The sequence below is a fragment of the Mirounga leonina genome, unplaced genomic scaffold (assembly GCF_011800145.1).
Source record: "Mirounga leonina isolate KUSES-001 unplaced genomic scaffold, KU_Mleo_1.0 Mir_174, whole genome shotgun sequence".
In the NCBI taxonomy this organism is placed as follows: Eukaryota; Metazoa; Chordata; class Mammalia; order Carnivora; family Phocidae; genus Mirounga; species Mirounga leonina.
The window spans coordinates 51,795,586-51,812,317 of record NW_023270451.1 but is presented as its reverse complement, the minus strand read 5'-3'; the positions used below and the strand labels follow the sequence as shown (position 1 = coordinate 51,812,317).

At 36.0% G+C, this 16,732-nt stretch overlaps 1 pseudogene; it reads right to left on the bottom strand.

Annotated features, from left to right (window-relative positions):
• Nucleotides 1-2,557: 2,557 nt before the first annotated feature.
• On the bottom strand, nucleotides 2,558-3,467 carry LOC118021369 (annotated as a pseudogene).
• Between the last annotated feature and the right edge of the window lie 13,265 nt (nucleotides 3,468-16,732).

The following is a 16,732-nucleotide window of genomic DNA, read 5'->3' as shown; positions in this document are numbered from 1 at the left end:
ATTCCTGGAATAAACCTAATTTGATCATGATACATCATCTTTTTTATATATTACTGAATCTGATATGCTTTTACTTTGCTTATAATTTTTTAATCTGTGCTTAAAGTTGGCCTCCATTTTACCTTTCTTTTAATGTCATTGGTGGGTGTAGTTTCAAAAAGTATCCCTCCCTCATAAAAATATTAAGAGATCTCTCTTCGTCTATCATAGGAGTGTTATTTTCTTCTTAACCATTCTGTGGAAACTGGTAAAACCAGTAAGAACTATAGTTTTATTTGTTGGAGGAAATTAATTATATATTCCATCACTTTGAAACTCCAAAGATTAAGGAGGTTTACTACACACACACACACACACACACACACACACTCTCTCTCTCTCTCTCTCTCTCTCTATATATATATATATATTTTTTTTTTTTTGCTGTGTCAGGTTTACAAGCAGTGTTTTCTTGTCTACTCTTTCCTTTTGCGTTTCTATTCGCATATATGATAGACTACTAAACTACTGTCCCCATGTTTATAATTTTCTCTTCTTTCCATCATTTTGGGCTTTCCTCTAGCTATATTCTTCTGATCCTTCTTCCAACTTATTAATCCCCTCTTCAGTTATAATAAATATGAAGTTAGACTAATCTATTTAGGCCTTAATTTTAGTTGTTTTATTTTTCAGTTCTATAAGTTTCAATTTTGTTTAATATATTTTTGTGTATGTATGTTTATACACACACACACACTTCTTACATATTCTCTACTAATGCTCTAATTCTGTGCTTTATTTGCTTGAATTAAGAATAGTGGCTAGAGGGACACCTGGGTGGCTCAGTCGGTTAAGCATCTGTCTTCGGCTCAGGTCATGATCTCAGGGTCCTGGGATCAAGTCCTGCATCCAGCTCCTTGCTCATAAGGGACCCGGCTTCTCCTTCTGCCTGCCAGTCTTCCTGCCTGCTCAGTTTCTCTCTCTCTGACAAATAAATAAATATTTTTTTTAAAAAAAGAATAGTGGTTAGTTTGTGTCTGAGAAGTCCATAAAATGGGCTCTCTGAGGATCCTTTTGTATCTCTTTTTTCCTTCCCTTCATCTTCATCCTCCTCCTCCTTTTCTTCTTCCTCTTTCTCTTCTATTTTTTTGTTTTGTTTTGTTTTCTACTTTCTAATCTCATCTCATGTGCCTAGGAAGTCTTAGTGATTTCACAAAATAAAGAAATAATTTTAAGCCTCAGAAAATATATTCACACAAAGAAGACTTTGCTTTAAGCTACTAGCAAGTAGGCAATAACAAAACAATTCAAAACACCTTGATCTAATTTTGGCATTGAGAAGGTCCAAAGCTGAAATATTTTTAAATGTCAATCTCTTCCACAACACCCTTACTCAGGGTGTATGGGTATTCATCAGTAGCCTCCCTTGGTGATATTCTCTAAAGACCAATTTTTGTCTCTGAATCTTGTGAGGTTGTAAAAACTCTTCATATTTTTGAGATTTATCTGGAGAAATCAGCCACCCCAAATATGGGGCTTACCTCACTGGGTTTCTTTATTTTCCCAGATCTTAAATCTGTAATTCTTTACTGCCTTGATAGCTCTTCGATGTCTTTAAGCTTAGTATTAATAAATTTTTCTTTTAAGTCTGGAAACTGGTCTAATTTCCTAGACTGCCATTAACCTAAAGTTGAACATAATTTTTAAATAGATAAAAGGAAGAGGGGTAGTAAAAAAAAAAAAAAAAGCAAACCATCAATAAAAAATTCCCCATAAAATTATACTCTTAAAGGACAGATGCAAACCAAGAAACAGACTCTTCACAATAGAGAATAAAATGATGGTTACCACAGGAAATGTGGGTGGGGCTCCATTAAATAGGTGATGGGGATTAAGGCATGCACTTGTAGTGATGAGCACCAGGTGTTTTATGGAAGTGTTGAGTCACTATATTGTATACCTGAAACTAATATTACACTGTGTTTTAACTAACAAGAATTTGGATAAAAACTTTAAAAAAATAGTATTCTCTACGGCATGACTTATTCTTGACTTAAAGACGTATTTTGTCAATGTTCTTATACCTAGGGTCTCCCGGGTGGTTCAGTCGTTAAGTGTCTGCCTTTAGCTCAGGTTATGGTCCCAAGGTCCTGGGATCAAGCCCTACATTGGGCTCCCTGCTCAGCAGGAAGCCTGCTTCTCCCTCCCCCACTCCCCCTGCTTATGTTCCCTCTCTTGCTGTGTCTCTGTCAAATAAATAAATAAAATCTTTAAAAAAAAAAGTTCTTATACCTGAAAATTAACCTTACAAAAATGCTAATTGGTACAATTTCCTAGAACTGTTTCCCAAATTACATTTTTCAATAAACTCTTTGTGGGAGAGGAGAAGTTCATAGACAAGTTCTCTTAATCTACTTCTATTTAATGGATTTGCCACTGACTCTTCACTGTTCTAGAAGATATTCTGACTTATACACCAGTAGGCTGATTATTTGTGGATGGCTCTTTGAAATGTGCCTCTGTATTTTTGCTCATACCCATCAGGTTGGATGACTTGTCTACACCATAAACTGCTGAAGTGTGAGGGACGTAAATGTCACATTTATTCAACATTTATTGCTGGTTCAGCAGTAGTCTTAAGAATTTTTTTTTTAACTTGGCGATAGGCATTTATTGTGAATAAAAAAAATTTCCTTCAACAACAGATACTGCACATGGGGGGGCCAGGACTCATGCCTGATGACTCATCTTTCAATACTCAAATATATGCAGCTATTTGGACCCTGGTAAGAACCACTCACAGCCCCCCAGACACACTCCGCAGCTTTCCTCCATCCGCAGATAAGTTAGCACCCAAAGTACCAGTCTGCCTGGGATGCGCATATTTCTTCTGGCTTCTAGAGCTAAAGGCAGAGTTCCTCTTCCTGCCTTACGGAGGGTGTCGCCTGTCCCCTCAGCCCGCTGAATAGCAGGCATAACTACTGCTCCAGGGTCACCACACCTGGCAGGACTGGATCACCTCCTTCAAGGCCTTCAGCCCCTCCACGCTCCTGTCCTTCACGGCCATGGCCAGGAGGACCGCTCTGTTTCAGCTTCCTGAGACACAAATGTCATCAGGTCCTTTGCTAAGATATGGATGAGAGGCTCGTCCTGCCCAAGAAGGACTTTTGTGGTGAGCACGGGCTTGCTGATGTCACTGGCCATGGTGCTGGGCTCCAGGGAGACCAGGGTACCCATCTTCCCAAACTGGGTCACCACCACCGATGTGAATGCTGAAGGCTGTGCAGACCACCTGCGTAGGGACCCCACACACCACTTCCGTCTTCTGTTTTGATATCAGCAAGGGTTTGCCTTCCATGGATGGGTCTCTTCAATGGCACGCGCCGTGCCCGGAAGTCAAGAATTTTTTCTTAATGCTTATGTGGATTCACTGTCTTAGTTTCCTTACAAATACTGAGAATAAAAGCAAGCTTGGCAAATGCTTTTTATGTCTTACCTTCAAGAAATAATCTGATGGATTTATTCTTATTATAATTCAGGGGTAAACTGAAGAGAAAACACCATAAGCATGTCAGTACATACGTGTACACATACAAACACACACATACATACACTTTATTGTCTAGCACTACCTTATTTTTTCTTTTTTTTAAAGTGGGTACCATTTTTTTGTTCCTGACTTCCCAAAGGAATATTTTTAGAACATGTTTTCTTTTTCTATGTATTTTATTATCCTGTGTGCATATACATGAACCTTAAAAAACATTTTTTTCAAAACAATATAAGAAGCATTTAGAAAGACAATTTGGGAAATTTTATATGTAAACATATGAACTGATAACAGTTCTCTAAAACTTATGTTTCCAAATATTTTTTCATACTGTCTCACTAAAACCATGTTTAAAAATATACATGATTCAAAAAAATAAAAGTATACATGGTTCAGAACAGGTGATTTCCAATTTTTCTGAAAATCTGAAGCTCACATGATAGTTAAAAAGTTTTCTACCTTATTCATTTAATGATTTAAGTTCTACTCTTGAGAAACCCACTGTGTAATTTTATGTGGTATAGAGTTAACATTTATGGTAAGATTCAGTGAAGCTATATTAAAAGTAAGTCAACCTTCAGAATCAGAGGTACCTTATTTCCATCATCCATTATGTGGATGATGGTCTTCTTTCTCCCTATAAAATGTATTCTACATTTTCCTTCACCATAAAAATACATTAAAAACTAATAATTATGGCACTAATGATGCCTTTTAAATAGTGCTAAAAAGTTTAAAAGTACAAAACCTCTCAAAAGACTTATATAATATGCAAAATAAATTATTATGCCACTTCATTTAGTGAATATTAAGCTTCCTTAGCTACTTTTGCCATCAGTTTATTTCACTCAGCTGAATAGTCTAATAATATTTTCATTAAATATTTATATGAACAATCAAACACTGCAAATGAAGAGCATATCTCTTGACATTCAAGATGGTTTCCAGGCTGATATCAGCAGTTTGTTATGTTGGTAGGGCTCATTTGCTATGGCTTAGAATGATGTTTTCCATTAGCGTTGAGTATCTTACATCTGACCTTAGAATAAAGGCTATTCATCATGTCTTCTAATTTCTAAATTTTATTTCTTCATTGAGAAAGTACTGATGATAGAAAATTAAGTGTATTTAAAAGCTGGGGTCATGTTATACTAATTCAGCCAAGGAAATTGATTAACGCAGATCTTAAAGCAGTAGAAAATATACTCTTTGGGGGCGCCTGGGTGGCTCAGTCATTAAGCATCTGCCTTTGGCGCAGGTCATGATCCCAGGGTCCTGGGATTGGGTTCCCTGCTCCACGGGAAGCCTGCTTCTCCCTCTCCCACTCCCCCTGCTTGTGTTCCCTCTCTCACTGTCTCTCTCTGTCAAATAAATAAATAAAATCTTTAAAATATATATATATATATATATACTCTTTGGTTTTACATGTTTAATACCATCCTGTTCATACAACTTATATATCCATTAAGTAAAGGTGAATCTAGTATCTGACTTCCAATTTATATATGATTTTTTGATTTATGAACGCATGATAGCATGGTGACTGTTGTAATATTTAATTTGAAATCCTCCAAATGTCATCATATGCTAACTCTACATTTCTCCTCCTGAAATATTTGTCTCATTTTCATGGACACTATTTGAGATTACTGGAAGTTAATATCAAAATGATCCTGTATATGATTTAGAATATAAATCCAGAAAATATATTCAAATAAACACAAAACTTTTGGGGTGGCCATTTTGAGTACTTAAAAAGTTATAAGTAAACCTTAAAGAGGTAATAAATAATTATTGGCTTTGTTATAAATTTCTATAAAATGTGATGTTAGAACTCTGTACCCACAAACTTGGATGTACACAAATAATTTTAATTTTTTTTATTTATATCAAATTAAATATGACTTACTTTCATCCTTTGGGGTTAATGAAAAACTTAATCTTGATCATTACTAGGGCTGATGTGGCTCAGGGCCATGTGAAGGCCCCAGCTGTCTTTCATAACTTCAGACTTCAGTATTCTCTGTTTGCTGATTTGGAGCATTGTCCAAATCTGCATAGCCCCTGTGGTCTGACTGTTTTGCTCCTTCCATGATATATTTGGACATAGGGAACTTTGATGAGGACAGAAACCCTGGTGTCTAGCATCAAGCCTTTTAGTCACAGTAAAGAAGCAAATCTCCCAAACTCTCCAGGGTATTACAAGGGCCAGAATCATTATCCCTACTTGTTCTGGAAACCACAAACCTTAGACCAAGCCCTATAGTTGAAAAACCTCTTCCCTATTGGAACGTTTCCAATTTCCCACCCCATAGTCACCAGTTCATCATGTTCTACATAATTCTTGAGAACACAAGTTCTCAATAACTTGTATGTTTTGGGGGGGCGGGGGGAGGGGTTTGTTTCGTTTTTGTTTTTTTTTTTCCTTAAAGATTTTATTTACTTGAGAGACAGACAGAGAGCATAAGCAGGGGGAGGAGCAGAGGTGGAGGGAAAGAGATAAGCAGACTCTGCACTGAGCATGGAGTCCAATGCAGGGCTCGATCCCCAGACCCTGAGATCATGACTTGAGCCAAACCAAGAGTCAGATGCTTAACCGACTGAGTCACCCAGGCACCCCTTTTGGTATTCTTAATGACTGAAACAAAAAAGATCTAAAACTGCAGCTTCTGGAAGAACCATTTATGTTTTTATAATAGCTTGAATGACCATATAATTTGTCATTCAAACCGGAACATTTTGAGAAAGGATTAATAATCATGGCAAGGCAACGGATACAGCTAGTTCTCTTAGATTAGGCTCCCTGGAAGAGACCCTGATTTGTATTAAAGTGATTTTTTAAGATGTATTCCCAAGAAAACCTGGTAAATGAGTGGGGAGGTAGAACTGTGATAGGAAAGGGCGCCTGGGTGGCTCAGTTGGTTAAGCGACTGCCTTCGGCTCAGGTCATGATCCCGGAGTCCCTGGATTGAATCCCGTATCCGGCTCCCTCCTCTGACCCTCCCCCCTCTCATGTGCTCTCTCTCTCATTCTCTCTCAAATAAATAAATAAAATCTTTAAAAAAAAAAAAAAAAGAACTGTGATAGGAAAGAAGCCAAGCAAGAATGCCACATCCAGTGAAGTCCCATAGAAGTTGGGGCGGGGCGGGGGGCGGGTACCAGATCACGTACAAGACATCCAGTTACATTGGATTTCAAGTTGAACAAAATTAATTTTTTGGTGTATGTATGCTCAGAATATTGCATGGCACATACTTAAATTAAAAACAAGTTCTTCCTGGGCATCCTGTATTTTTATTTGCTATACTTGGCAACCCTACCTAAGAGGTCTCTAGAGAAAGAAAAAGTATGGGTCACACTTAAGAGAGCCAGGAGACAAGGGAGCTAGAATATTTAAACCCTTGTACCCATCAGTCATTAAGTGAAGTTCTAGGTGATTATAAATTCCCAGGTACTTCCAGCTCTCTGTGTGCTGCCAAAGTGGGTCACAGGAGTCTGAGAGTAGCCCTCCCACAAAAAGACCCAAGTGCTCACTACTGGGACAGAAGCCACACTTCCATGAAACAAATCTGAGGGGGTATATGGGCAGAGCCCTGACAGCATCTGCTGCCCTCATATTAACCCAGGAAAACGGATGTATGCGGTCATCCTAACATTAGCTAGAAATCTATACTTACAGCTTGGAAGAGCTCCTAAAACACAAAGGAACACTTTTTTGGAATTGAAGGGTAAGGGGTTCTTCCAGAACACTGGAAAAAATAGCATACCCTCCCACATACTCACAGATTTACATCTCAGTAAATTACCTTGCCACAAGATTAATCAGGACATACACCCTCCATTTTCTAGATATGGAAATCAATTTATTTCCTGAAGACTATTTTAACTTAACAGAAATCAAAAGGTCATGAAATGAAGCTTCTTGCTTTATTTTCACACAAATTTAGCCATTTGTGATATATTAGTATCCCCTAAATGGAGCTAACATGCACATATCTACCTGAAGATTTATTGGAACTTCATGTGGTACAAAACGCAATGCCATCCCCCAATTAAAAGTGGAAAAACTCAGAATATAAGACACAACTTGGAAAAAGCTTCCACTTCCTTTTAGGTTCTTTTGGTAATTTTATATCATAAACTTAATGTATAGGCATCCTAGATAATTAGGATGCTAATTACTATTGGAGTTTTCTTCTTACCCAAAGGACTTGTACAGTTAAATTATTCTAAAAGTTAACTACAGTCTTCTGACTCCTTAGGGTGAGTCGGAAAGTCGCATAATGAAAATGTGCCTTGAGGTTAAACAAGGCCTTCTCCTGTAATATATACTGCCTAATTATTCAAGACAGAAACATTACTGTTTCACATAGACAATTCACAGTTTCTATGCTACCACTGGACTTGGCCCTTAATTACCTCATTGAATATGTTACTACATGCATGTAAGTATGAATGTAGTAGATAATGGTACATGAAACAGTTAAATGGTAAGGTAATTAGGTTGACATCCTAGAGACAGTGCTTAATAGTACTACATAGCCCATCACGGCATAATTTAAGAAAATAACAAAAGTAACTTTAAGTCCAGAGCCCTAATTGGGAGGTATATATACTTTCCGGCAAGCCACATTGTATAGATCCTCCTCTCTTCAGAGCCATGGGACCAAAGGTATACAATGCAAGGTATTGAATCCTTCTGTATAGAGAAATAAGGAACAAATTGTTCCTTAGGCAGAAAAAAACATGGTCCGTCCTAATTTGATTACATCCATGTTCCTTTAGTTAGCCTCCAAGGTCCACCTTTACCTGGCTCCTGCCTCCTTCCTAACCTCACCTCCTACTGGTCCCCTTTTTAGCACACACTATTATAGACACATGCAAAATTAACACTGTATCTTCCCTTCTTCTTTGCTATATCAGCTCCATCTCACTGGAATGTGGTCACTAAATCCCTTCCTCTCTTTCCTTAGCTAATAGCTACTTATCCTTTAATATTCTAATCAGGGAACACACTCCAGAAAGCCTTCTCTGTTCTTTCATGACTTGGTTAGGTATTTGACTAAGTCTCCCATAAAGTACAGTATATATATTATCTCCACAACTTGATGCATTGGTATACTTTACCTACTTATTTATCCCATGAGAGGAAATTTTTTAGAGGAGTAGGTGAGACCTAACTTCTTTACTTTCTCTAAATTTAGCAGAACATCTAGAACACATAGGAGGGTTTCAATAATAGTCTGCTGAACGAGTGAATAATGGATGAATGAATGACAAAGACTCTGGCTGACGATGAAAACTGAAAATCAATAAACATGAATGCAGGATAAGATGTCAAGGCTTCTGTTTAAATATAGGCCTAGTTCATTCTAAGTTGACCCTTAAATAGGGCTACAATGCAGATAATTATTAGCTGGTAGATTTAGGAAATAATGTATTAATTCCATAGTTAAATTAAAACATGAAATTCACTGTAGCGTTTTTTATAGGTCTATCATTAACGAAGAAACAGTATAATATACACAAATTCTTCCATCCTATTTTAAATAATTGTTTTTCATATTTGTACACAGGTATGCATATATATGATAGTATAAATTTATAAATATAAATGATTATACTAATTTTACTCTGAAGATAAAATAGTAATTATTCATATATATATGTCTACATCACCTTATGCCTTAAGAGTTAAAGAAGAATTAACTTCTTAAGAAAGACAATTGATTAGTTCTATCAAAATCAATTGATAATGATATTTAAAATGTCAGACCAACTCCAAACCCTCTCATTTTAATCTTTTTTAATTCCCATGAAAAGAAAAATTTCATTTAGTCTCATCAGAAAAAATAGAGATAACCTAAGACCAACAAACTTAGAACTGGATTCTAGTAATCAAGGACTCTGCCTATCATCAAAGCATTAGACCATTACTCTCTCTTACTATTTAATCAGAATCTAGTAATTATCATTTTACACATAAATTAAATTCTTTGAGGCATATTAGATGATACCCTAACATTTAAAATAGTGCTTTTCATCTTTAATATAATTTATAAACATGAATTAAGTAATCCTCCAAAGTGGCTATTTGAAAATTTTATCTCCCTTGAAAGTAATTATGCCTAAAATTTCTACTTAGTGGCATTGTACTTAATTTTGCAAACATTACACTTCATAACTAAACTAATCTATCACCTTCTCCACTTTGATACTAAATGAGATAATCATTAAACACTTAAATAGTAATTTTATCAAGGACTTAGACCAGTGAACAGTTTTATCCTTCATATTCTAGCTCTTCTGCTTCTGGGGCTATTCTCAATGGTGCAGTTCAATTCCTTGGAAATAAAGTGGACAATGGTCTTTTTTACCCAGTGCTTTAGGAAGAAAAAAATGTTTACCACTAAAAGTATCACTTAGGTGCCATATTACTGGTGAAATGAAAGGGAGAACTGTGTTATGTAGTATCTACCTGTTTGCACTGAATGGACAGAGACATTTTGGGTAATCCAAGTAATACAAATTTATCAAGAGGATATACTGGGCAATAGGAAAGAAGAAACATGTCTGAGAATGTCACATTCAAAATTCCCCAAAGAAAGATTATAAATGCCCCTTTTCCTCTTAGTATATCCCCACATTAAGCCATAAGCTACTAGCGCTTTGCTCAGTCAACTGGTTACAGACCAATTAAGTGCTGGTCAAAATGGCAGGGTCTCCTGTGGCAAAAGGTATGGTGATCTTTATATAAAGATTTTCTCAGTGATGAGCTGAACAGCCATCATATTCTTAATAAATATCCAAAGGGGACAAAAGAAGTAGCAGGTACCTGAGGCTTATCAGAAGAAATGCAATGCAACTATCAGTGATGGTGAAGCTTCAGAGTTTTTCCAGTATAAAAATAATCATTTATGGAGTAATTATTTTGTGTGATGTGCACTGTCACACTGCAAATACTAAATTATTTTATTTAGTCATTATTAGGAAGGTAAATATTGTTAGCCTTATGTTACAGATGAGGCCCAGAAATTTAAGGAACTTGATCAAATTTACACAACTAAGAAGTACCAAAATGAAAATATCAACTCAGGTTTGGCTGACAGTAAACCTAGTTCTTTCCTCAATTAAACCACACTGCCTTTCACAGTAATTATTATAAAATCAATTAATGGCTATAGGTTGATTCTCATGCTGATTAGTCATTTGCATACACAATAATTTCTCATTCTTGGTAACTTCTCTCCTATTTGGGAAAGGGAAAACAAAAATGTTCATGGATATGAAAAAAAACAATTCTTTTTCTTTGGCTCAGAACTAATGGGAGGCAAAATTCAGGGGCATTCAACAAAGACAAGATCATTAGGAATAGTCAGGGAGTACCTTATCCCTTGTCCTCTGTCTCCCAGGATGGTGCTCCCTGAATGATGCCAAGCTGGCTCTTTGCCTGATGGTCTTTCCACTGGATAGCCAGCCCATTCTTTTTATAGCTAGAAGAAAAATATTAATAGTTCAAATCACGGGTAAATCAAATATACTCCAATATGCTGCACATAGCATTTTGTTCTCTATAGAACAAATTCTGTGTTCACAAATAACTCTTAGAAAACCACATATAAAGCACACTGACTCCAAGAATTTAGACATTTGATCCTAGCATAGAATATGTTGAATACTAAAAAAGGTTGCTCACTAGAATTCAGCAAAACAGTCGTAAAATAATAATAAAAAGAAGCCTTTGATTTCGCTTATTTTGAAAACTCCATGAATTTTCCATATTGTAATCAAATTTTTATTCCATATGAATCAATGAAGATGGTGATGATAAAACAGAAGAAAAAACTTAAATAGCAAAATATTTCTGAAGCATATCATGTTCTTCTTTTACTGATACAAATTTTGAGAAGTATCTTTGAACCTATAAATTGAGCTACTTGGAAAAAATACATGATAATAATGTGATTTGTGAGCATTAAGGCTTTCAAACCAACCTCTATCCCTAAAAAAGCCTTGCTTCGTGTATTTATTATCTGAAAAAGAGGAAGCACTTCTAAAGGAGTTTTTACTTCTTTTTTTAAAATATCTATGTTTTTTATTTTCTCTGAAACCTGAGAGAATACCCATAAAATTCAAAAGACTGTAGGAAGCGCTTGCTCTTATATAGACAATAAGAATTCTTGTTTTGCCCAGAGGCTAGAGCAAATCTTGTTCTTTTTAAGACAACTTGCTTTCTTGGCCTATGGAATTCTGTTTAAAATGTGTTTTGCCTTATAAGCAATGTAGTTTCATCTACTACTTCTAGCTATATAAGGCACTTTATTCCTGTGATGCTAAACAGCAGTATTAGTCACTCGAGATTTTCAAGTTATCATTTCTCTGGATCCCTCTGGTTAATACCATTCTCCTTTCTTCTCTTCCTCCCCTAGAAAAGAGAGTTTCTATTTAAACAAAACCATAAAGTGGTAAAAATCATGTATTCATTTCCACGAAGGAAGTTAAATGCAAATATGTTCTCTCTTGCACAAGATAAGGGGTCAAATGAGTAAGATAGTCTAGCAACACCTCAACTACGAGAAGGTCTTTAGAGTAGAGGCTACTAACTCAGTAGCATTGCATGGTTACATGGCTGACACAGACATTGCTTCTGCTTTCACACCATGCAGGAGAAGGGAAACTCTGGGATCTTGCTGCATTCTTGGCCCCATCACACAACAGTGGCATGAAGCTTCCTCTGATCTAGCTGCCACAGGGGTTCTACCATCTCTCTCCTGGGAACTCTAAGACACACTAGCTTTTAATCTTTAGACTTTCCTTTCATTCTCCTCTCTCTTTCATCCCAGTCAGGGCAGAAATTTTAACCTTAGGAACAGAAAAAAAACTGACGTTGACTGTTCAAAAAAATCTAATCCTTCTGCCATATGGAATGGTTGGAAATATCAAAAAAAGAAGCCTCCATCTGTTTACGTCTCAAAACATTATCCTCACATACTTATTCAAATTGATGTCTTTTCAGCAGATATCTTTGCCTGCTAAAGACAAAAATGTCACAGAAATTGGGAACATTTGACATCTCCTTATATTGTAGATGCTTTTTAAAATCATGGCTCGAATCTTTCAAAGCACTATATAAAGAACCCAGGGCAGTTCCCGAGACATAGTAAATATTCCATTAATGATACATTATAACTCTAGGTTTATAATTATTTTGAGTAGGACCTGCCACCAGGGGAATGTGACCCAACTTCAAACTCTGTTTAGGTTGACCTACTTCCCAAGGTATCCCAGCTCCAAAGTTACCATTCTTTCATTGTTGTTAGTCTTTTAAACTAAGCTTTAATTTTCTCACTCATTCATAGTCTTCATTCAGCAAAGATTCAGTGAGGTGGCAAGCACAATACTAAATAAAGAGAATAAAATAATAACATATTATTGTGTTACTAATAATGAGCACCGCCCTACCTTCATAAAACTACAGTCCGGTGACAGAGATAGTCTGTCAACCAAGTCATTACCCAAATTGCTATTATGTGTTAGGAAGGAAAACTGCAAGACATCATAGTTGTCAGGGAGGTCAGGGAAGGTTGCATTGCATGATCTGAGACCTAAGAAATGTCTTAGACTCCTTATTCTGTTAGGAACTGGATCAGAAGGGAAGAAACTATGCTCCGGACAGTGAGGATAACATATACAAATACCCTTGGGTAGAAAAGAACATGATAGGAACTATGGATTGTAGGAAGGTAGAACAGAAAGGACAAGAGAACATGCAAGGTGAGGTTGGGCAGTTAGATATGGGTGAGGTCACTCAGGCTCCTAGGCTTTAACATGGACTTTAGCTTGACATTCATAGCACAACTTAGGGTTGAAAACATGAGAGGGACATGGACATAATAGAAAATAAATTGGGGAGGGAACAAGTTCAAGTAATTGCCCTGGGAAGTGGCATTTTCACTTGTACTGAAAAGATGCAGAGAAAGATGTCAGATTGCAGAGGAGCAGAATGGCAGCAGGGAGAAAGGAAGGAGTCTGGAATATTTAGGAAGTGAAGTCAACATCATTGCTAATGGATTGCAGGAGAGGGAGGTGTTAAGGATGACTAACAGATTTCTAGTTCTGAATTGCAGGGAATAGGTTGGCAGGAATTGTTTTAAAACAAGAGAATGATGTAGGCAGTGCCTTTCCCTTCATGGCCTTGGTTTACTCGTGTGTAAAATAGCTACTACTCAGATGGCAGGTTGCCTATGATTTTCTCTATATTTATAATTATTCCTCTACCAGAAAAAGTACAAAGTTTAGTTTGACTTGATTTTCTGTCCCCACCCCACATGATTATTACAGAGGAGTAAGCCAATCCATTCAATAAAATCATATAATGTTAGCAATTTAAAGGATTTTAGGAAACTTGTGCCATTTTGAGAAAGGAAAAAATTAAGTCTACAAATAGTAGTAAATTCTTAATATGTGCCAGATACTTTCTTTTTAACATGAAAAATAAAGACATATGACCTACCAGGACTTTGGAAGACAGGAATACACTAGAATGTATGGCAGTAGTAAAAATTCATCATTTACACAAAATCCAATGTGTACGGATTAATAAGTACATGATTATCCCCAACCCTCTAACATTTTGTATGGACTGGATTTCTATTAGTATTGTACTCTAACTCAATTCCACACCCTCTAAAGAAGCACACCTAATTTTAAGTTATTGCTTACATTCACTGTCATAGCATAAGCTGTATAAAAGCTTGACTGTGGCCCTATATCCAGTATCATAATCCCATGTTAATATATGTAACTTAGTTCACAGTAATAAAGATGTCTTTTACTAGAAAATAGTGAGCATAAGTGATTCCTTCCAAAATATGTTAATAATTAAATAAAAATAATGCTGTTTTAAAAATCAATAAATACATATTCCATATATATTCATAACTTTACAATAGTGTAATCCAAGTTAAACCCCATCTCCAAGTTTCACCAAGCATACGTTCTTACTTTATGAGCACATATATATATGACAGTTAAATTATGTGTTTATCATTTTCACTGAGAATATTTGACATTTATAGGTTGTGGTAAAAACAAATTGGGTAATTTTGCTGCCTTAAAAAAGACAAACCCACTACAAAAACTGGATGATCTCTGCTTTCAAAGGAGGATAGATTCTGTTTCAAATGGGGTTTTTAGATTTTTTCTCTTATGTACATAAAATAAAAAGAATTGTAGACATTGACAGACTTTGTCAACCAATTTTTTTTAAGTGGGATACATTAATTCTTGGCTAACAACAATTTAAGAGACAAGACATTTACTGACTTAAATGAAATAGAATCATGAAAACACAACGGTTCTCTTGTGTTGTTATTCCTGGGTTGTTCTGCTGAAGCAGATTTAGTTTGTATTGTATTTTATGACCAAGGTTAGAAGGGCTCTCTGAAAGTACAACTAAGTCCTATCACCCGACCAGAATTCTTCTGCACCTTTTCAAGGGCATTATAGTAGAATTTTGTGTGAAGGTGATTGCCATCAGGAAGGCCTAGAAGGCCTAGTTTTCTCTTTACCTTCTAGGCCAAAAAGAACAGCTTGACTTTCAGGTCTCCACCTCCTCTTTGTGAAAGGAAGGTATGAATTCGATTCCACAGAACCTTCCAGTCACAGCACTTAAGCTATAGAATGCTTCCTAGAGATTCAGTTTCTTAATTGCAAGATAGGGTATCTGTAAGATCTTCTGTGCATTCTCAAGGGAATAACCCAAGCTTAAAAGAGAGAGGGGATTCCTCAGTTACAAATGAAATTATGTTTGTAATTTTGAATTTTTTATTATTCATCCTGTAATCAAAGAAGCCCTAAATGATACCTTCTCTTCAACAGATCATTAAGACAACATATTGTGACAGTATTATTTAGTGTCCAATTTTCAGATTCCATGCCATCATGATGTAAGACAATTAAATGGGGAAATAAAAAAAACAAAATGGTAACTAACAAGCACTGCAGTTTTATGGCAAGATGGCATTGTCTGTGACTCAAGGCAAGAAAATCTGAAAAGGCAGTGAGGCACCTAATACAGCAGGGTCCTCTGTTAAACTTGTCTCCATAAACTCCACCATTTCCACTGCCATCTCTTACTCCTTTCAAGCTATACATCCCACCAGAAGGGTGGATGATGCCACTTCTGCTGGTACCTCAGGCCCTTGTGGGCCATTTAATCACATCCTTTCATTTACATGAAATACATTAATTCTTTTTACATGTACCTGAAAAAAGAAATACTTGACATATGAAAGAGGTAGGCTTAATTTTAACTTTCACTCTTATTTTTCCATGATGTATCCTGTTATTAAATAACATAGAATCCCTTTTCATTTTTCAAAATGTGGACAGAAAGGTATACTTCTCAGGTTTGTTATAAGAATGAAATGAGACAGCAGGATATATTAGTGGAATGTCCAAAACATTATAATCTTGGGGTGCCTGGGTGGCTCAGTCAGCCAAGTGTCTGCTTCAGCTCAGGTCATGATCCTAAGGTCCTGGGATCCAACCCCACGCCCCCCACCCCCTGCTCAGTGGGGAGTCTGCTTCTCCCTCTGCCCCTCCCCCCCAGCTTGTGCTCTCTCTCTCTCTCTCTTGCTCTCTCTGTCTGAAATAAATAAAATCTTGGAAAAAAAAAGAAATACAAAACATTATAAATTTCAAAAAAGGAGAACAGAGGGGAATTTCCCTAATGTCAAAACTTTAAAATATAAAAAATCTCTCAAATAGTTTTTGGTTTAAAACCAATACAGACTGCCTAGAAATGGGTAATAATGAAAACATTACTTTAATAGCCTATTTAACACATCTAAAGCAATGCTTAGAAAAATACTGAGTAGTCTAATGATTTATATTACTAAGCAGAAAAAAATATAATGAATATCCAATCTAAAAAGCTAAAGAGCAATAAGGAAAGCAGAATAAATATATAGAAAAATATGTAGGATATAGTTAAATTCTGATAAATGAGTCTAAAGGTAAAATAAAGAATAAAACTGATAAATCTTTAATAACTTTTCAAAAGGGAAAAAACCAAATACACCACAAACAAAAATAAAAGATAGAAGATGGCATTAAAGAATTATAAAATATTAATTTGCAAATGTAGATAAAATAATCAAAGATAACCCACTCAAGATAGCTACAAATTGAAACATACAG